Source organism: Panicum hallii, chromosome 4, assembly GCF_002211085.1.
Source record: "Panicum hallii strain FIL2 chromosome 4, PHallii_v3.1, whole genome shotgun sequence".
NCBI classification, from domain to species: Eukaryota; Viridiplantae; Streptophyta; class Magnoliopsida; order Poales; family Poaceae; genus Panicum; species Panicum hallii.
In genome coordinates this window covers 37,715,344-37,737,595 of record NC_038045.1, presented here as the reverse complement: position 1 = coordinate 37,737,595, position 22,252 = coordinate 37,715,344, and positions in this window count along the sequence as shown.

The window sequence follows — 22,252 nt, the reverse complement described above, 5'->3', positions numbered from 1 at the left end:
AGGTATGCCATACTATCAAGAGGGATACATCACATTATGTTTTGGTTTAGTTCCAGTGCTCAAGTAACCCAAGTGAGTTGAGAGAGACACAAAAAATCTCAAGTGCACATTGGTTGGAACTAATGGGGGCAACCCGGAAGTTTCGGATTTTGCATATGTGGCACTAAAGGCTAGTTGGTTTGAAAACTCGGAAGTTCCAATTTTGTGAATCCGTAAGTTCCAAGTTCTAACTATAACATAATGGCTAGTGTCTTTGGATCCAGCTATTTATACCCTTGAGCCCCCTCCTTGGTGGGCGGCTGTTCCAGGCATTGTTTAGCTGCTTGCTGGTCATCCTAAGAAAACTTGGTAGGCTTGGTGAGCTCTTCCCAACCTCTCTTTGTGAGATTGTGTGATTCTTATAATATATTTGAGTTCGGTTTGAGAGAAGGAAAGCTTGAGAACAACATACCTTGAGCACTTGAGTTTGGCCAAAATCGCGTGTTTCACATTTGTTACTCTTGGAGCTTTGGCTTCTAGACAGCTAGGTGTTGCCCGGTGAGCACCCAATTGTGTGGGCTATCGCGGGAAGTTTGTAAGGGTCGGTTTCCACCTCCGCAAGGGAAGGGAATCAAGATAGTGGAAGGCTAAGGTGTGCTTGTGTAGCACCTTGGTGGGGAGGCTTCGTGGAGCTCCTCAACGGAGAGTAGGATACACTAATCTTGTATAGCACATGCGGTGAATCCGAACTTCAGTAAAAATCAAATCCTTGTGTCAATTGTGTTTGATGTTATCTTATGGATTTGAGGAGTTCCCCATTGGACACTTGTGTTCTTAGAGAGATTGTTGTTTTTGTAAGTGCAAGGACTATGTGGACCTGCTCCAGAAACTCCACTGAGCCTACTCTATATCTGGGGTTTGAAATTGTATCCATTTACTCGTACTAGATTTATTGTGTTCACTTTGCTCTGTATAAACCCAAAAGTTTCGGTTTGCAAAACCTGGAAGTTCCAAGTTCATCTACTGCCCTGCTCAAATTCGGAAGTTTCGGATTTGCAAACGAAATTCCGGGTTTAGCAGGCAGTGAATTTTATTCGCTGCTTTGGAGTGAAAATTATTAGGTGCGCCTATTCACCCCCCCTCTAGGCAACATTACGGTCCTTTCAATTAGTACCAGAGCTTGGCTTCACATCAAAGCTTAACTACAACGAAGAAAGATGTCGATGTCTAATGAGGTATTCTTTGAGCCTCTTGTAAATGATGGCTCCAACTATGCTTCTTGGTCTGCTCATGTACTTAATGCTTTTAGGACCATGGGTCCAAATGTTGAGCGCATTTTAGTTGCGAGCATTCTTCTTCCAAAGTTTGATATTGACCATATTGATTAGGTCAATATCACCCAAGAGGAGTTGGATTGCACGTAACTCAATGCTTGTGTTACTAACTTCTTGTATGTGATGTATAAATACAAGAAGTTAGCAAGTCTATTGAGGGTTGCACAATATCATCATCAGAAATTGAAACTCAAACAACAGCAAGCAAAAATCAAGAAAGCAAAGATTCAATAGATAGTAACTTCATCTTTGTTGTTGCTGCATATCCAGAAGTTCCGAATCTGACAGAGAGGATGAAAGACACCTACCAAATGATGAGTCCACTTCTGCTAGTCCTGCTCAGTTACATTATGATCACCATCAGTGCTTTATGGCCATGTCTGAGGATGAATCAGACTCAGATAGTGATAGTGATGATGATGAGGAGGAGGAGGAGGAGGAGGAGTTTATGCTTGAGCTTGGAAAGATGAACAAGAAAAATAGAGAAACAATTATTGGAATGATGAAAAAGGTGATGAAGCAAGATCAAGAGATTGAAAAATAAGAGAAGCTTCTCAATGACAAAGATGAAGAAATCAAATCTCTTGCTATAGTGAAAAATAAGAATCAAGCCCTCACAGTTCAATGGATGAGCTCACTAGCAAGCATATGAATCTGCAAACTCGTCATATGGAACTTAAGTGCTCTAATGAAAAGCTTGTGGAATCATATATCATGCTAGAGGTAGCTCATGAGGTCATGATCACAATGATGAAATCATGTCAACCAATTGAGAGCACTTGCTCACATAATGGCAAGAAAGAAAGACCATCTTGGTTTGAACAAGTGACTGTAGAAGATTATAATAATGACCTAGTTCAAGAGAATGAAGTACTCAAGCAAAAGGCTGAGAGACTCTTGAAGGACTTGATGAGCATAAAGGGCAAGAGTGACGCATAATCTTTTCAAGATAACTGTGAGAACATGGTGAAGAATCTTGAAAAGGGATCAACTATGCAAAACTCCTGCAACAAAGCACACAAGTCCAATAAGAGCAAGACTGAAGCAAAGAAGAAGAATCTAGATCATATAATTGCTTCAAGTGCTCCAACATGGGACATTATGCTTCAATGTGCTCAATCAAGGTAGAAGGCCAGCAAACACTCTCCAAGAGACAAAGAAGCCTTTCCAAGAGAAGATGCTTTGGGTGCTATAAAAAGGGACACCAAATTGCAACCTATCCATGCAAGTCAAAAATGCTGCCTGGCAAATCTAGAAGTTCCGAGTTTGCCAGTGCAACATCACTACAAGCTGAACAGAGGTTTCAAGAAAGCTCAGAAAAAGTACTTGGAGAGGAAGGCTATCAGAAACCATGAGAACAAGCCAGCAAGCAACCTCAAGCACAAAGTGTGTTACACATATCGAGGAAAAGGACATCTTGGTAAGGATTGTCCAAATGGTAACACTTCTAAGTCTAATTTGGTCAACAATATTCATATACAGCTTAGGAGGCCCCATGATGGCTCTTGTGCCAGTAGGATGATAAAGTCATCAAGTACCTGCTCAAAAGCCATTTGGGTCCCCAAATCTTTGTTGACTAACCTTCGTGAACCCAACTCAACTTGGGTACCAAAATGTGCTTGAGAAAATTAGCAGGTACTAAGAGAGGCATCGGAGACTTGGCAAAACTTGAGTGAGAAGAGTTTTATCATGTCAATATTATCTCAAGTCTGGTTTTCTCATCTCTCATCTTGAAAGATTGCCAAGTCGAAATCTAATTGATCTATGTTATACTTCAATGCATCTCTAGTAACAAGTACCTTCCCAATAGCTATCTAGCTTTCTACATCTGAAATTGCTTTGTGTGATTTCAAGTATAGGATATATTTAGCATCTTGTGTCAATTTGAGAAATTTATATAATATGACACATGGTGCTCTTGAAAAGCTCTATGGTGGAGCTAGTGTTCTCTTGATGATATAGGAGAATCCACAAGCAACAAATAATCAGTAAAGGTCAAGAGTTCTCAGAAATCACTTAGTCAGAGAGGTGCCAGTAAACCTGGAGGTTCTGATTTCTATCCCGGAAGTTCCGGATTCTGCCTGAAGAGCAAAACTGAGATGTCATAAATGCTAACCTGTTATGTGCTTAGAAAAAATTTATCTGTAGTATTTGATATTCACATAACAGATCACAAAGTACATTTCTTGACCTATTTTCAATTGTCATAATATTTTTTTGTCTTGACCAAAATATGAAATAAGCCTCCTCTAGTGTCTTAGATGATAGAAAGTGCATATCTCAAGTATTCCATCCTTGATGCACATATTAAGGGGGAGCTAATTTCACATCTTGTGTCATTAGATTTAACCTTACTTTCAAGTCTCCATTTGTGTAGAGTAAATGGAAATATATTCTTGAAAGAATGAGGTTTTATCGTGAGTATGTGACTTGACTTCAAGGTCATAAATCCAACATGAAAAGGTGTTTCTGAACTCTAATTTGGATTGTTCACCTTTATGTGTGACTACTCTCCATAATATGGCTTAAATTCCTTATTTTGTCTTAATTGATCAAAAGATAGTTGCTTGCCTTCCACATTTATATGTGTGCATCATATTCTTGTGAGGAATTTAGTCCATGCTATGAGGCTTCATTGTTTGGTAGCTCTTTCCCCTCCACATTCAAAAGCTATCAAACATAAAGCTAGGGCTTGTGCTATTAATGGTCATCTCTTCTCTTTGTGAGCTTCCCATGATTTATCAAGAAAGAGATTAGAAGTGGTATGAATAATACATAAGTGCAAGCTCAAATATGAGATCATTCTATTGTGAAGGATAAGGAATCTCAAGGGCCAAGGTATGTACAACTCATGTGTATGCGCATTGATCTTTGCATCTAGGCCCTCTACATGCTAGTGTGTGCATGTTTTGCATGAAGCAATTTCAAGTCTTTAGTGTGCCTTTAGATATTTAGTTGATACTTTCATCCATTTGACTTATTGTCAAGAGAACTTTAAAATCGTGTAAGGTATTGTTGTCGGTCAAAACCCGCCGGCGAGCAACGACAGGCAACACGAGGAGCCGGGAGGCTTCCGGGACGGCTGGTGGGCCCCGGTCCCTCGGTCAACGGCCCAGCGATCTGGCGCACACCTTGGCTTAGAATTGCTAGGCGTGCCACCTGATCCTGCACCTGATCAGGAAGGTGTGATGTACTAAGCTCCTGCAAGCACAGACATTCGTAAAGGTTAGTTCGAGCCGTGATCGGCTCATCACTCCTCCCCGGTATCGGCTATGAAGAGCCGATTGCATCAATACCAGATCGGATCTCTAGGACAGGCACCACATGTATATATTTGGTAATGAAATAACCCTGCTTCATAAATATCAATCCAATCTAATCTACGACGACTAAGCCCTCACTGCACGACCGGAACATCCTACACGTGATTGAGCCTAACAAATATACAAAAGCATCGGATCATACGACTTGAGCAGAGATCATATAAATAACCGGAAAAGCCGATTCCTATAGCAACCCCCTCTCAAGCTACAAGCCGATACAAAAGCATACAGCCAGAACGTTCAACTCATTTGCAAGGCCTAATCATGCACACATCGAACCAAGCCTCTAAATAAACAGAAATTAGCCTTAACAGATCGGATCTACTGATAAAGACAAAACGAGACACAACCATCACATTCGTGATTGAACATGATGATTAAGCACACGAGAGCAATGAGCAAAGCATGATCAAGATACAAAAGGGATAAAATTACTCTATGCGTGCTAAGATAACTATTGCTACTCACCATCTACAAGGCTTCAGAACGAGCAACACATGAATAGACGAGCAAGGGTAATGCTACCCCGATCACGCAAAGCGTGATCGGGGCCGCATGGCACTTACCCGGTGAAAAACCCTAAAACAAGGGAGGCGATGCGCCGAGAGTTGTTGATGAATGATTCTGTCTTTCTTGTTTATTCATGGTACATATTTATAGTCCGTAGACTTGTCCTTTTTAACTAACCCTAACTAAACACGACACGAATCTTAACTGCCTATATCCAAATCACATGGCCTTTCTAACCCCATTCTCCTGCACAGGGTCCGATTCGCAAGCTTACCGTAACTACCTTCCAAGCCCATCTTGCTCCATGGCCCACTTCTGGCCCGGTCAAATTATTGCGATAACACATGCCCCCCTGGTTTCGGCAATGGTAATTCCGAAATCACCTATTTTAAAATCGCCACGACCCTTCGGCTTCCGATCCGTACAGCCATGCCCTTTCGACTTCCAATGGATGTGACTGCTCTGTATCAGTCTCCTAGGGAACCGTCACGGTGCCGATTCATTTCACCTCTCTGTTTTCCTTTATAAACTTACCCCCGGCATCTCCCCAATCATCTTTCTCTCATAGCCATTAGCCATTACGCTTTTCTCTTCTCCCTTGTTATGGCCTCTTCTTCTTCTGCTTCCTCCATTATCTCTTTTGAATCCGAAACCTCCCGAGAGCCAACTCCAGAATATGATCCGATAGCTGCTTACGAAGTCCGTGCTACCCCACACTGGGATGCGGACGAATGGGATTTCTATTTCCAGTCAGAGAATGACGAATCTCTGACTGACGGCGAGGATCTTGCACTCCTCTTCGGAGCCGAGTTGGAGGAAGACGAAGATGACGCATCTTGGGGGGAAGACTTCCCCTCCTCAGAAGAAAAAGTCGATTCCTTTTCCTCCGACGAAGACCCGTTGGTAGGTAACTTCCTCTTTGGCAGGTCATCAGACGAAGCTTCCGACGACACCGAGGACGCCGAAGACGATGACAGCTTCACCAACACCAGCAGCGAGAATGATGGCAGCAGTGACAACAGTAGCGATGATAGTGGTGTTAGTGTTGCTCCGCCGACCAAGCGCCGCAAGACTACTGGCGTGTACTGGTGGTAGGCTGTAGCACCACCATTGGTTTGTTTCAAAGAGCAGTTAGCTCTTCTTTTGTACTCACTGGCTTGCTGTGAATGGAATTCTCTTTGTATCAATAATTTTCTTGTGCATAACAATCTGCTCAAGAGCCGATGGCCACGCATCGGCCTTAGAATATACCAATCCGGACCCGAAATAACCTTCCAATTTGTTTTACTCTCTGCCGGACCTCAAATCCAAAGCAGATCTCCGGTGATTCTGGAATCCAGGCTGACTGCGCAACTCTTTTGCTCATAAACCCTAGCCGCAAGATCCTCCTTTGCTCCTTGAAACGTACGCTCGATCCTGCGCCGCCAACCCTAGATCTACTCTCCAAGATCTCGATTCAAGATTCCCGATGGCGGAATCTTCGAACACCGCTGCCGCCGTCTTTGGTCTGAAGGTAAACTTCGACCCCCATTAATTTGATGCAGCAACTGTGAAATTTACTGCGTGGTTAAATGACTCTTTCCTCAGCAACCTTGTTTTCTTGGGGTTTTTTCAGGCTTCCGATATCTTCTTACCACACCTTTCTTTCTCCAATTCTTACTGCCTCGGGCCTCATTCCTTCCAGAAGCCCGTAGATCTGATTTCATCCGAAGCCAATCGGATCCCTTTCGTGAGTCAGGACATAGACCTAGAGTCTTGCTCAGATGGCCTCCGCGCTTGGCCAAATCCTCCTGAAGGTTGGATAGTTTGGTATAACAGGATAGCGGATGCCTACCAGCCCCTATGGGAATCCATCGGGATAGCCGATGCCCTGTCTCTGTCCCTTTCTCCTCTTGAAAAAGATGAGAACCTTCTGAAGACTATCGGCTACTTCTGGTCTGATGTCTTGAATTGTTTTCTTTTTGGGCACGGTCCGATGACACCAACGCTGCTGGATGTCATGATGATCACTGGCTTAGACATATCATCAGCTTGTCCCTCTGCCTATAGACTCTCTGTAGTTCCCTTCAAATTGTCTTCCAAGGCAGAATGTACTAACTGGAGTACATACTTGAGCCAACACTAGAAGAGCAAGGTCCTGTATCAGAGAAGGAGCACACGGCCTTTCTGAATCTGTGGCTTGAACATTTCCTCTTCTGTGGCCCTTCCCTTGCCCCAACCAAGAATTACCTCTCCCTGGCTTACGAGCTGGCCAAGGGTCACCCTGTTGGCCTTGGTAAACTATTTCTTGGGGAACTTTACAGATACCTTTATCTGATGACTTCGAGCCTTCTTTCACAGAAGAAACTCAGAACTGGTGGTCCGTGGTGGTTCATCCAGTTGTGGGCTCACCTTTATTTCCAAAGTTCCATCCCTAATTTCCCTTCCTTGGTCGGCAATTCTTTCCCTGATCTGAGTGGGAGACAGATTAGGTGTACCAGTTTTGGGCAGGCTTTATACAGTCTCCCCGGCGGGAAATTGAATCCCCCAGATGCTTCTCGTTGGTTCAGGACTTTCTACAAAGGCTTAGTTAACCCAAACTTCCTTCCATATGCCGATTCTGAACTTTTCGAGAACCCGCCTATGTTTCGGCTGGCCGATCTTTCCCATGACGCCGACACTAGGCACCTATATTCCATCATGGTTAGGTCTTGCCTTCTTCCAGTTGGCATGAGTACCTCTAATCGGATCATCAAGCCTGGTTATGAATTCTACCAGCCGGTCGTGGCAGCCCGACAGTTTGGTCTTGGGGAGGTGCCTCCCCACTTTCTTCTTCACTTCTTGACATCCAATAGGGTGGATCTTCCTTATGCCCTGACCACCCAGAGGTGCTACGGTCTGTTTACAGACCTTCCCTTATCTATCCCTGCCAATCTAACCTTCACTTCTTCGGCTGTCGATTTTGAGGGGTGGTGGTCGATGTGGAAAACCCACGTTTTCCGAAGAGCTCTGGGTCCGATGCTGCAGCAGGTTCATTCCGAATATGAAATTCCCGCTGGAGAGGTATTGCTTCTTGACTAATGTTTCACTTTTGACCTTATTGAACCCTTTCTGATTTTGTTTTTCATTTCTGCAGCAGGAAGATGGCCCAGAACCGATGAATGATGATGGATCGCCCTTCAGTTTCTCACCGATCGCCCCTATGGTCCTTTTCGGCAAAAACGCACCTCCTCCTTCGAAGAGCATCATGCAAATCCAGCCCAGTACTGCAAAGCTGACCCCCAAGCGGAGGCAATCTTCTGAGGCTGTTGCCCCTCGAACTCGCGCTAAGACGAGGAAGGTCCAGGTCAGAAAGGTCCGGAAGGAAACTGCGCCATCTTCCCTCAATCTAGAAATTCCAGTTGCTAACCAGGTTCGGATCTTTCCCCTATCTTCGTAATCGGACTTCTGTTCGTGGCCGTCTTCTTTAATTATACCCTCTCCCCCTGCAGCCTGCCGTCGTGGACGTCTCCAGCGGGGAAGAGCCCCCATGCCAGAAGGGCTCATCTTCGAAAGTACCAGAGGACGTGGACGTGCCCATCAGGGCTTTGATCACTCTTCGCGATCCTGGTGCAGCAATCCTAGCGAATCCTTCTGCATCGGCTGTCGTCCCGGCTGCTTCGCCAGGTCCGCAGGATCTGGTCGTGCCCGCGTCGCTTGTTAGCCCTTCTATGGAAAGACCATCCATCGCTTCGGTCACTGCCGATCTCCCTACACGAGAGACACGTCCAGCAGAGCCGACTGCCACCTCACCGGCTGTTGCTTCCTCTTCTGGAGGCGTGGCTCCTCTGGCCTCTACCGTCGTCGCTCAGCCTTCGGAAGGGGCATGCCCTCAGGAGCCGATTGTTCCTTCATCAGCTATCACTACATCTCTCTTGGGACGGGTATGCCTTATTCTTTATGATTACTTCGGTCTTTTTCCTCTATGCCTTACTCACCCTCTTTTCCGCCAGAATCTGAACCTTTCAGAGCTCCTCGCGTTTGATTCTGCCTCAATCGGATCGGCCATATTGGAAGCCGATGACTCTCCCCTGGGCTTGACCAGCATTGCCAATCGACTTCTCCATATGAAGGATCTCCTATCGGGTCCGATCGACACCCTGATCCAGGATTCCAGCACGGTGAAGTAGATCCTCGACGAGGTCAACTCCCAGCTCCCTGTGAGCCTTCAAGTCAAGCTTTTGCCAGCCGGGTACCTCCCCTCTTTCCGAGCAAAAGTGGCAGAGGCTCGCCATCGGATTGAGACTCGGCGTTCCCAATCGCTCTTAAGGACTATCATCACTGAGATGTGCCAATCAGTCAACAAGAAGAAAGCAAAACTCGACGCCAAGGCTGACGCATCTGCCTCTGCCCAGCGGCTTCATCTCCTGGAGAGAGAACTAGAAGACCTTGAGGCTAAAGTCCGGGCCACCAAACAGCGCATTCAAGAGGAGAAAGATCTTATTGCTGGTTCCAGACAGGAGGCGGTGGTCTTGACCGCTGAGCTGAAGGCAGACCTGGCCGAGCTGAGCGGCCTGAGCAAGCAAGTGGTGCTGGGGGCGGACGAAGAAGATGAAGCGGTGATTGCTGAAGTTGACCGCATCCGCGTTGACGCCATTGCTGCCATCGATGATTTCCTCCAGAAAGCCTGTCCAAGATGTGTGGCAGAACCAACCTGAATTATACTGGCTCAAGTACGCGAGTCCACTCCAGAGGGCTCCAACGTGCTTCAAACGGTATAATCCCTTGGCCTGTCGGGTAACGTCCCGATAAACCACCGATACACAGGATCAAATAAGGTTACCTCATACGAAGGTGAGTCCAGAGATACAATCACAATCATTTTTTTACATCACAGGGATTTACATTACAAGAGTTTCCAAAAGAAGTACGAAGTTTCAAATTTAGAGAAAAGATTACAAATTGTTAAAGCTATGGTTTTTGACAGCGGAAAACATACGCGATGATTTACAGCACGTCATCATGACGGATGTCATGCTAAGCCCGGGCACGACATCACTCGGGATCATCAATGTTGGCCGGGGACGGTTCCCAACCCACGGACCAACCTTCTGGAAGAGCACGGGGCCAAGGCAAGGGAAGAGTAGGGTCTTCAAGATTTTACCTGAAAAACACATACTAGCAAGACTGAGTATACTAATACTCAGCAAGGCTTACCCGTTTATGGTATACATAGCCATGTAACTAGACTTATGAAGGCTTATACTAGCTCTGGGTTTAGTTTCAGCTGAAAAGCAACTAAGAGTAGATCCTTATTTTCAACTTTTAGCTTTCAAGTTCTATGTGATTATCCATTCTAGATAAGCACTTATAACTAAGCAAGCAAGGTAGAGCTCTTTATATCAATCATCAGCATTACTCAGCATATAGTTGCTCTTGTTACTCTGTGTGATAAAGGGATCAAGCAGTCTCAATCATCGTGAGAAGCGGACGATTCTGAATCGAATTTAACCTTGCAAGGTAAACCTAACTCACACGCTTGGAACACCAAAGGGTCGTTCGAAGCAACCATTTACCTTTCATTCCGACTCGTGGATCAGAGCCACCACAAGCGACTGCAGGACCATACGCACACCCAATGTGTGCAGGATGTACGTCTGTAGCGCGACTACAAAACTCGTACTCCTGGTTGCCCTTGCAACACGTATTCCCACACGTCGAACATAAGTAACCAGAAGAAGCAAGACGAGTGGTGGGAGGTATGTCCACTCCTCGGGCCGATTGGCTACTAGGCTTACCACTTACCATATTTCGCGGCATGTGGTTAGTACTTTCAAACGCTTAACCCCGATCGGCACACACCGCGACCTTATCAATTTCAACAACCCAGATGGGGTATCACCTCAATCATGATACCTTACAAAACTCCCGTCCGTCATCCTTATAGTGATAACAGGAATGTAAACATTACAACTCCTATATCGCGCGAGTGACAGGAAATCACTCGACTTTTACCGGTCCTATTTAGCAGAGCATCTAAACGGTATGGACTCGGGTACAATACATTGGTTTCCTAAGATCTTATGCAACTAGGGTTTCATCTCAACTCCTAGACGTAATGCAAGATATATAATATAATAATGAAATTGTAATAACTTGAAATATTGGGATGTGCACCGGGGCTTGCCTTTACTGGTGGGGCCGAAGTCAAAAATATCAAAATCTTCCGAACTTTGGTTCGGGGCTTCAATTAATCCCTTGGTGACGTTCACTTGGTCTTCAGAAACATCCTCTGCAGACTCCGGGGAGATCTCGTAGGTACCGTTGCCGAAGTAGTCGTATCTACATGTAATGCAACATTACATTCAAGTGTGCACACGAAGCTATTTTACCTCACAACAAAGTTGCAATTCAACTTTCATATTACTCACATAACAATCAGAAAGATCTGAACTAACTTAGATAGAGCTTTAGGTGGATAACTAATTAGAATCGGCTACTTGTTGGAGATTACAACAGAGCCGATTGGAACAACAGGGGTTTAGCCGATGAAAAGGTGCATTGGTTTCCTAATTGATCGATGAAAGCATCGATTACCTTAGCAGAGGAATGATTCCTAAAGCAGTTGTCTTAACTGAGATGTGCTTAAGTGTTATTCTAGGTAACTAGGTGTGGTTGTATCGACTCGATTACGTCAGCACAACTATTGGGTGACGTACAGCCGATTGGAGTGTGGTTAAGGGTATGTGACCTGATAAGTAAAAAGCCGACCTCTCAGTCGATAAATCGACTGATAGAAGTGTGTGGATAAGGATGGGGAAACTAAAGATCGATCGGTCGTGTTTGACCGATATAGAAAAGCAACCAAAATCGGCTTGGGTCGGCCGATGGCAAGAACCCTAAGATCGTGTGTGTTTCTCCGATACATCGAATCTGTGCAGTCGATGTAGGACAGAACAAAAGAGCTGTATCGGCAGTAGCCGATACTAGAAAGGTAACAATCGTATCAGCTAACTAGCCGATGGTAGAAGCATCGACTGACAGCTGCTACATAGGAACATCATAGACTCAAGGAAATGGATGCTTAGCGGCGAAACCAAAAGCTGATGTTGAACGTAGCTGCAGAGATGTATATGCTAAGCAGCAAAAACACATAAACTAACAGGGATCCTTTTACGAAAAGGATCTTAAGGAAACGGCAATCAAGACCTGGTTAAAGTCTTGATGGCAGGGATAAGAGAACTCATATGAAAGGATTAACTAAACATCATACATCTCTATTTAAAACATATATTCTATGGCTTACTTTTCAGCTATAACACAAGCATACAATATAAAGCACATTAAAACATTCATTCCCTAATATTTGACCTAGACCACACATCAAAGACTTCAACTCAAGATCACAACATAAAACTTGTAGGGTTTGACTTAGGATTTCAAACAAAACTGATTTTACATTTTTATGAACTTTCTACGAAAATCTATGAAATGTAGAAGTTCACTGAGTTGAAATAAAGAAAGCTCTGGAAATCTTACAGAAAACACCCTAGAATTTTCTAAATCAAAGCATTTAAGTCCCTAGTCGGGGAAAACAAATAACAGGAAGTTAACGACGATATTCCGGCCAGAGGAGTCACCGGCATTAGGAAGATTAGTGGATCGGGGGAAACCTTGGGGTAGCTTTGGTTGTGGAGAAGAACAGACGGAAAGTGAATTTTCCGTGGGGAATAGGATTGGCGATGAGAAGAGCTCGATGAAAGGGTTCACGAGCTTTCTTGAGGTGTTGTGGTCTTGCTCGGCGATCGACGAGGGAAAGGTGCTGTTGGATGCCGTGGACTCATAGGAGAAGCCGATAGGGCCGGATTGGTTCGCTATGCCATCTCTTCCGCGAACCTCAGGGTTTTTCGGCTCACGGGCTGAGTCTTCTCTGCTCATGCACATGCACTGCAGAAACACATCTGGTATGCCCGTGCAGTCACTTGCAGGGCCGCCGTACCTGGCTGCAGCTCCTATGCGTCACTTTTGCTCGCACAATGTGTAGCTCTGCCGCCTTTCCTGCCAGCTGCGACGCCATCCGAATCGGCCTACCACCGCCGCGGGTAGAACGCTTCCGCTCCATACTTGCGGATGTGCTAGTCCAATTCAGCCCGGACCTCCGCCTTCGCTTCGTCGCCGGTGTTACGTTCGCTTAGCCACTTCGCAAGCTCGGCGCCGGGCTACTTCTAGGTCCTTCACGAGCAGGGCCTCGCCGAGCCGCCGCATCGCAGCTCCTCCTGCACCGTCGGCTAGAGCAGTCGGGTCTACATGATATGCAAGAATATAAAATTAAAGAATGTATAGTCTTTTTACTTTATTTTACGATAAGCTGCAATCCAGAAGGTTAACACTCAAGAACTCATGGTACAAAAAGGAAACCTAAGCTTTGAATCATAAACATTCAACTCATGACTATAGCATTAATTTAATTGAAAACAAGAATTAAAATACTCAAATTTAAATTAAATTCAAATTTGAATGTGAAGCGTGGATAAATAAAGTTATAAAGTTTTGAAAATTTAAACACAGATCAAATGCATACTTAAAAGATTCTGACCAAAAGATCTAATTAGATAAGCTTTACTAAATAGACTTACACTACGTGAAAACCTCAAATAGGTCACGCAGCATTTGTAACGGACCCTTGTAGCCCGTTACAACACGCAACATCTATAACGGTTGTTGTTTGGCACCCGTTACCCATAAGCGCTGCAGGCTTGACCCCGAACTCGCCACCACAACGCCCGTTACCGATGATATCTTCTGGTAACGGCCGTGATGAAGGCCCGTTACACCAGAATGTTGTAACGGTCGTTAAAGTGCGTCCGTTATGAAAAGTGTACTATCGGTAACGGTCTCTTAATGTCCGTTACCAATCACTGTCGTATCGGTAATGGTCGTTTAAGGACCGTTACAGATAGGGCAGTGATCGTACCGACCTGTCGCCTTTAGTAACGCGCGTTACCGATGACCATTTTATGCCCGTTACCGATAGAGCGGTGTTACTTGTGTGATCCGTTGATGCCCATTACCGAAGTGACTGGCGCAGCAGCCAGGGGGCATCCTCCCGCGCCGTCGCCGCGACCGGCGCTTCCTCGGCTGCGCTCCTCCGCCGCCGTCAAGCTGGAGCGCGGCGGCGCTGCTGCTGGACGTGTCCTGCTGCTGCTGCCTCCGCGCCGGCATCACCGAAGGTGCTGGCGGACGTCGACCGCGGTGTCCTCCGCGCCGTCGCCGTCGTCTAAAGCAGCAGCACTTCTTCCACTCCGTCGCCGCGGCCGCGGCCGCGACGCCGCCTCCTCCTCGGGCGCGCTCGTAGACAGTCCTCCTCAAGGTGGAAATTGCCCCCTTTTATTGAACTTTGCTGTCCTAATCCTCTTACTCATCAGTTTTGGTGATGAATTATGCTCATTTGATGTATGAAAATTGCCCTTGTTCATTGAACTTGTAGATGGCAGCTGCTGATCGGGCTTGGATGTACAGACAGCCCCGAGATTGGGACAATTTCATAACCGGGGTCAATGGTTTTCTAGGTCAAGCAGAGGCGGATATGAGAAACCGTGGTGTTCAGGCAATGTATTGCCCCTGTATAGATTGTCTCAACCAGAAGAAGTTCGAACAACGGGACAACATTTTTCATCATTTGATCACACGTGGTTTCACAAAAAATTACACGTGTTGGAACAAACATGGTGAGGAAGGCCTTAATGAAGTCGAAGCAGGATGCCTAAATGAAGGTGAAGCGCGACACCATGGTCAAGGCCTTAATGAAGGGGCAGCACGATGCCATGATGAAGCCCTTGATGAAGGTGGAGTTTTTGAGGAAAATGAACCATTCCCATCCTTTGTTAGGAGGCCTGATGATATGACTGATCAAGAAGTTACGGGCTTCGATGATGGTGAGGTGTTGCAACGTGTGCACAATGTTGATCAAATGGTGCGGGATGTTGAGTTTCAAGGAGTGTACACAACTTCTGAATTAGCGAGGCTGAAGCAGTTCATTGAAGATTCAAAGAAACCCCTCTATCCTGGTTGCCAGAAGTACTCTCGCCTTTCTGGTGATCTAAAACTTCTGCAGCTTAAGGCAGATCATGGTTGGAGCAACAAAAGTTTCAAACAACTATTGGATCTGCTTAGAGACATGCTACCTGAGAGAAACCAAGTAGCCGAGTCTGTCTATGAGGCAAAGAAGATAATTTGTCCTCTGGGAATAGAGGTTGAAAAAATTCATGCATGCAAGAACAGTTGTGTATTGTTCCATGGAGACTATGCAGACCTTGACAAGTGCCCCAAGTGTGGGTGTGATCGGTACAAGAGGAAAAAAAGATGGTGGAGATGATAATGCTGATGACGGGAACGTGCCCGTGGAGATCAGAGGCAAGAAGAAGGTTAACAGAGGCATGGTATTTTCCCATCATTCCCCGGTTGAAAAGATGGTTCGCCACAAGAAAGGAGGCCCAACTCTTGCGTTGGCATAAGGAAGGCCGAAAGAAGGAAAATGACAAGCTTAGGCACCCCGAGATGCAGCACAATGGGGTAACATTGATTCCCACTTTAAGTGGTTTGCTGATGATTGCAGAAACCTTCGGTTCGCTATGAGCACAGATGGCGTTAACCCTTTCGGTAACCAGAGTTCAACACATAGCACCTGGCCTGTCGCGCTGTCAATGTGCAACCTTCCACCCTGGCTATGCAAGAAACAGAAATACATGATGCTGACAATATTGGTCTCTAGGCCAAAGCAATCTGGCGACCGTATTGATGTCTACTTGAGGCCACTAGTTGATGACTTGAAGACACTTTGGAAGCCTGGTGTGAAGGAGGTTTGGGATGAGTTCGGGCGTGAGGAGTTCACATTGCACGCCATGTTGTTCACCACCATCAACGACAACCCGGCTCATCGCAACCTCTCCGGCCAGAGTAAAAGGAAAGGTGCAGCTTGCCCGCACTGCTTGGAAGAAACTTGCTCATTGTGGCTAAGAAATTCAAAGAAATTCGCATTTATGGGGCACCGTCGTTTCCTCAGCAAGAAACATCCCTACCGGGAGATGGATTGTCAGTTTAATGGGGAAAAGGAGCATCGAGCGGCGCCTGTGCATGTGACTGGAGATCTGATCCTCTTGCAAGTCAGGGACATCAAAACTATCGAGGAGTTACCCAAAATGACTGAAAAAATCCTTGGCAAAAGAAAGAAACGAGATGGTGAAGAAGAAGAAGATGGGAAAGGAATTTGGAACAAGAAATCAATTCTATGGGAGCTAGAGTATTGGGAGCTGTTGGATGTGCGTCATTCGATTGACAACATGCACGTCAAGAAGAATGTGTGTGAAAGCGTTTGTGGAACATTGCTGCAATAGAAGTTGAAAGGAAAAGATCATAAAAATGCAAGGGAGGATCTTAAAGATATGGGCATTAGGCCGGAGCTCTATGCAGAGGAAACAGACACGGGGACGGACCTTCCCGTCGCTGCAACCACCTTGTCAAAGATAGAGAGAAAAGAATTCTGTGAGTTTTTGCATGGTTTGAAAGTACCTTCAGGCTACTCATCGAACTTCAAGAGGCTAGTGTCGGTGAAGGACATGAAAATGAATTTCAACTTGATGAAATCTCATGATTGCCATGTGTTGATGACAGCTCTTCTTCCTGTTGCACTTAGAGGTATCAAGACAGTACAGGTTCACGACGCGGTCACGAGCTTGTGTTTATTCTTCAATGCAATAGAACAGAAGGTGATTGATGAGGAAGAACTATTGAAGTTAGAGAGGAGGCATTTCGAGACCCTATGCATGCTTGAAGCTACCTTCCCACCAACATTCTTTGATCTCATGATCCATCTAACAGCACACCTCACGAGGGAGATTTGGTTCCTTGGCCCATCTTACCTTCATCAGATGTTTCCATATGAGAGGTACTTTGGATTCCTCAAATCTTTGGTACATAACCGGTCATTTCCGGAGGGAGCCATGGTTCGTGGCTATGGGACCATCGAAGCAGTGGAGTGGGCCATGGGTTATATGGACCCCCAAAACCCCATTGGTGTGCCTCATTCACGGCATGAAGGTAGGCTTGCAGGTGTTGGGACCATGGGGAAAAAGTCAATCACTCCGGATCCAGATGCCTTCAACAAGGCTCATTTCACCGTGATACAACAGATTGACCTGATTACACCATTTGCCAATGAGCACAACCAACAACTACGTGAAGAAAACCCTGGCCGTAGTGAGGCTTGGGTTGCAAAGAAGCACATGCAATGCTTCAGCTGGTGGCTCCGAGATTATGTCCAGAGATGCAGCGCAGCTGTAGCCGACAATCTGATAATGAAACTAGCAGTGGGGCCATTATTCACTGTTACAACGTACCAAGCTATGGATATCAATGGATACACGTTCTACACCATGGCCCAGGATGCCAAGAGCGTCTATCAAAATAGTGGTGTGCGTGTACGGGCTGTCGACAATGACATGCAGGCAGCCACATATTATGGTCAAATAGAGGAGATATGGGAGCTTGATTATGTAGGTTTCAAGGTAGCCTTGTTTCGGTGCAGATGGGTCAATGGGAAGAGAGGTGTGAGCAAGGATAAATATGGGTTTGTTAGTGTTGATCTGCGGGTCTTTGGTTACAAAGACGAACCGTTTGTTTTCGCCAAGGATGTTGAGCAAGTGTTCTATGTACCTGACCTTGCAAGGAAGAACTGGTGTGTGGTTATGCCTGGAAAAAAAGGATTGTTGGGATTGCCAATGTTGTTGAGGAGGAGGAATACAACCAGTTTGATGAAATTCCATCCTTTGACACTTCATACATGCCCCGACTCGTGGCAACTGACAAAACACCGTACTTGCGAACCGACCATCATGAAAAAATCCATATCCAGAAATCAAAGAAAAAGCCATCAGAGTGATGTCTGCTGAATCCTAATTTTGTAATGTAGGATGTGTGTTGGTGGAAGTTCAATCCTTTTTGTAATATAGGTTGTGTATTGGTGGAATTTGAATCCTTTTTGTAATATATGATGTCTATATATTCTCCTGACATACTATATATGTTCTGCACTAGATATATATAAATTTTGTACATATTCTGCATCAGTTCAGCAAGTGAGCTGTAGTCTGCTGAATTCTGTATCTGCAATCAGTAACGGATCTTACCAAAACGCCCGTTACTAAATATACGTCAGTAACGGGCTTCACTGCAACTATCGTTACTTATGGTCTCACATCAGTAACGGACGTTACCACAAAGCCCGTTACTAGGTATACATCAGTAACGGGCGTTACCACAAAGCCCGTTACAAAGTGGTCATCAGGGGACAATACATATTTCAAAGAAATCCCTTTCGCCGCTCTTTCTCCTGCCCTAGCTCGCCGCCACTCTCCTCGCTCACAGTCGCCGCCATTCTCCTCGCTCGCCGTTGCCGCCATTCTCCTGCCCTAGCCCGCCGCCGCCACTCTCCTCGCTCGCCGTCGCCGCCATTCTCCTCGCTCGCCTTCGCCGCCATTCTCCTCGCTCGCCGTCGCCGCCATTCTCCTGCCCTCGTCCGCTGCCGCCACTCTCCTCGCCCACCGTTGCCGCCATCTCCTCGCTCGGCAACGAGGCGACGCGGATCCAGCCCCTCCCAACCACCATTCGCGACAGAGGTTACTGCTACTTGAACCCCCAACGCCCTCTCTCTGCTCGGCCACGCAATGTGCTCTTCCTGTCAAGTTGGATTAGGGAGATATGCTACTTTGCTGTTGTTTAGGGTCAATGCACATAGAATTATTCTCCTGGAATTACCTGCATTAGTTGAGCATGCCTTAATAGTTCATTTTTATTTGATGGACTGTGGTTTTGATGGATGATTGTTGATGGCCACATTCAGTCAGTGCGATTTCATCAGGCCATGGAATTGTTTGAAGCTTATTTAGAGTGTACATTGTTTTTTGATGTGATAATCATACTAAGTGATTGCTTTATCCTCTTGTTGCATGTACACATGGAACCCACAATTCATTGGATCTGAAGTTGGACAAGGAAGCAGTTGAAGGAACTTAGTTTCCGCTTTCATACATAAGCATTGCTCCACCCTCTCAAAATGGTTTGCACCTATCCCCAACCTCTATACTAAGTAAAATTTTACCTGTATGTCTATGCTGATTTTATTTAGGACTTGTACTGATTTCTAGTGTAATATTAGCTATTTTGTTTACATTTTTAGTCTAGCTTATGTTGCTCTACTGACAACCTGACATATCATCTATGCAGTCTCCCACACCAACAAACTCCTGTAGTGACAGTAGTGCATCATCACAGCGCAACGACGGTGAACGTTCTTCACAGGCGCACTCAGCGCAGACTGCTGCGAGTAGTACTCGAACCCGCGGGTCAAGGACACAAACCAAATGGCCAGAAGACAAGTTGAGTGCAACTGGACTTGATGAAAAATTTTGGCCTACCCCAGATGCTGCAAGGGAAAGATTTGTATTGGTCTGTGGCCTCATTGCTCGGGAGAGGGTGTCAATCAACAGGAAGCTTGAGGATCTGTCACCAGTTGAGAAGGAACAGCTATTCAAAGCTTTACTGGAAAAGCTAGAGTACCCAGCCAATCTGGAACCAACTGTTCGCAACAAGGCAATTAAGGCAGCTATGTCAGAGATTGCAACCTTGCAACGGCGGTTCAAGGCCCATTTAAGAAGAACTTATGTGAGGCAAGAGGAGTCTCCCTTTGAGAAGCATGGCTTTTGAAGCCAGAAGACTGGGAGGTGTTTGTGCAGGAAACCAATTCTCCTTTTTTTCAGCGAGTGAGCCAGGAGATGAAAGATAAGAGAGCATTGCATAATAAGCCACACAAGACGGGAAGAAAAGGTTATCATGGTAAAAGGAAAGAGTGGGAGGAGGAGGATGCAAAGCTAGCTAGAGAAGGAAAAGAGAACCCTTGGGACCAATTTCCTGGACGTTCGAGGTCATATCTGCGGGCAAGGGCGGCGAAGAGGATGACCACTAGTGAAGGCACTAGTGAAGGAAGCGGGGACATAACATTCAGTAACCCTGCGGTGGTGGGGCTAGCAAATAAGGTGAAAGACCTTGCATCTAAGGCTAGTGATGGTTCTTTCACTGGGGTTAGGGAGAATGATATCCTCACCGCGGCACTTGAGAATCCAGAGCATCGAGGTCGGGTCCGAGGCGTGTCTAGTTCAGTTGGCTGGGGTAAAGGGTTTGGTGAAGAGTTTGCTGGAATGTACAGGAAGAAGAGGAAGAAGACGAAGGAGAGGTCTGATGCGGAGAAGGAAAAGATAGTTGGTGAAACAGCCATCAGAGTAATCAACATGCTAAGACAAGCAGGCGTGGTTATACCGGATGCTTTGTGTCCTACCCAACCAACACACATCGGTAGCAGCGAGCAAGAAGATGCGAGTGTCAGTGAGGAAGAAGATGTGCGTGGCAGCGGGGAAGACCATGGGCCATTCAACGAGAACGAAGCTGACAGTCGATCATCTATGCTGGACACAATAGATAAGCTGATAGAGCCAACCAAGTGCAGCCTTTTGGATGGCACCGGGCATAACTTGGAGCTCGCAGTAGCCACTGTCTATCCATATCAAGAGACTTGCCATTGTGTACCGGTGCAGGAAGGGTATGCAGTGGTGCAACCTACTTATGTGTGGTCCAATACGAGTCACTTCCGTCTGCCTGTGCCAGTAGGGGGGGATGAGATAACAACCTTAGGTGAGGCTCTCGGTACAAGGATCCAATGGTCAAAGTACTGGATCCTTATACCACCCAGGACGAGACAGCCCAACTCTGTAACCGCATCAGGTAGCAGGGGTACAGCATCAGATGCTGTAACCGCATCAGGTAGCAGGGGTACAGCATCAGATGCAGGTACTGCAGCTCAGCATCTGCAAGAGAAGGCTCAGCAGCAGCAGCAGATCAGCAAAAAAATGCAGCAGCAGCAGGAGGAGAAGCAGGAGTCACAACACGAGCCTCGACGACAGGAGGAGCCTAGGCAATCTCCGCCTAAGCATCAGCCACAACCGGAGCCTCTACAACAGAAGGAGGGAGAGCGCAGCCAATCTCAGCCTGAGCGGCAGTCACCACGGGAGGAGAAGCAGGCCAGGAAACCTCTGCCTAAAGATGAGCTTGTTAACGCTATTTGGACAACATAGGATCCAAAATACAAGCCTGGTGTGCCTATGTTGTCAGAAGCGGATTTAGATGCTGCTGGACCAAATTGTGCCAGGTTGCATGCTTACGTCATGGAAAACAGTAAGGATAAACTTGGCTTTCCAGCAAAGGTGCCTCAAGCCTACTTTGAAGGTGATGGTGATTTAATGTTAAACATTGCATTCGATGACGTGTACGACCTTATAACCCTAGGTGCTCTGGATGTTAGCTTCTTGAGGTTGTGGACATTGTAAGTCCCTTCAAACCAAAAAAATATATTTCTTTAATTTTGACCACAAAGTTCATGCATGCTAACAATTGGATTATTTGTAGGAAAATGATGCAGAATGCAGCAGAGATGCAGTGCAGTGTTGCGTTTTTGGACCCACAGGTTTTCACCGCCACAGTGATTTCTCACCAGTCTAGCACTGTAACACAAGCAATTAAAAATGCTATGAAGAACGACTATGTGGTGGGTGCCTACAACACCGGTGGCCACTGGGTAACAGTGATCATCTCTATGAAGTACAAAGAGGTTTGGTATTTAGATTCTGCTAAACTATTTCCCGGTCGAAAGTTCACGGACGTCCGACATATTGTGAACTGGTCAGTATATTGTAGGTTTTGTTCACGAAATATCGATCTCTTACTGTTTCTAATCAGTATTGCTGATCATGCAGGGCCTTTGATGCGCGCATGGAAGAAATGATGAAAGCAAATAAGAAAAGGCCAAAAACCAAACCTAAACTCATGCACAGGATAGATGTTAAAGTAAGACTGAGGTTTTTTTATGGTCCCTTCATACCTATTTGGTTACTGCATTAACTTGTCATTTTGGTACCTTCTTGTAGTGCGCTCAACAGCCATCGGGGACCTTTTTGTGTGGATTCTATGTGGCATTCAATATGCTAAAACTAGTCGGTGACATACCTATAATGAAAAAGGCTGCTGTAAGTATATACTGCTCAG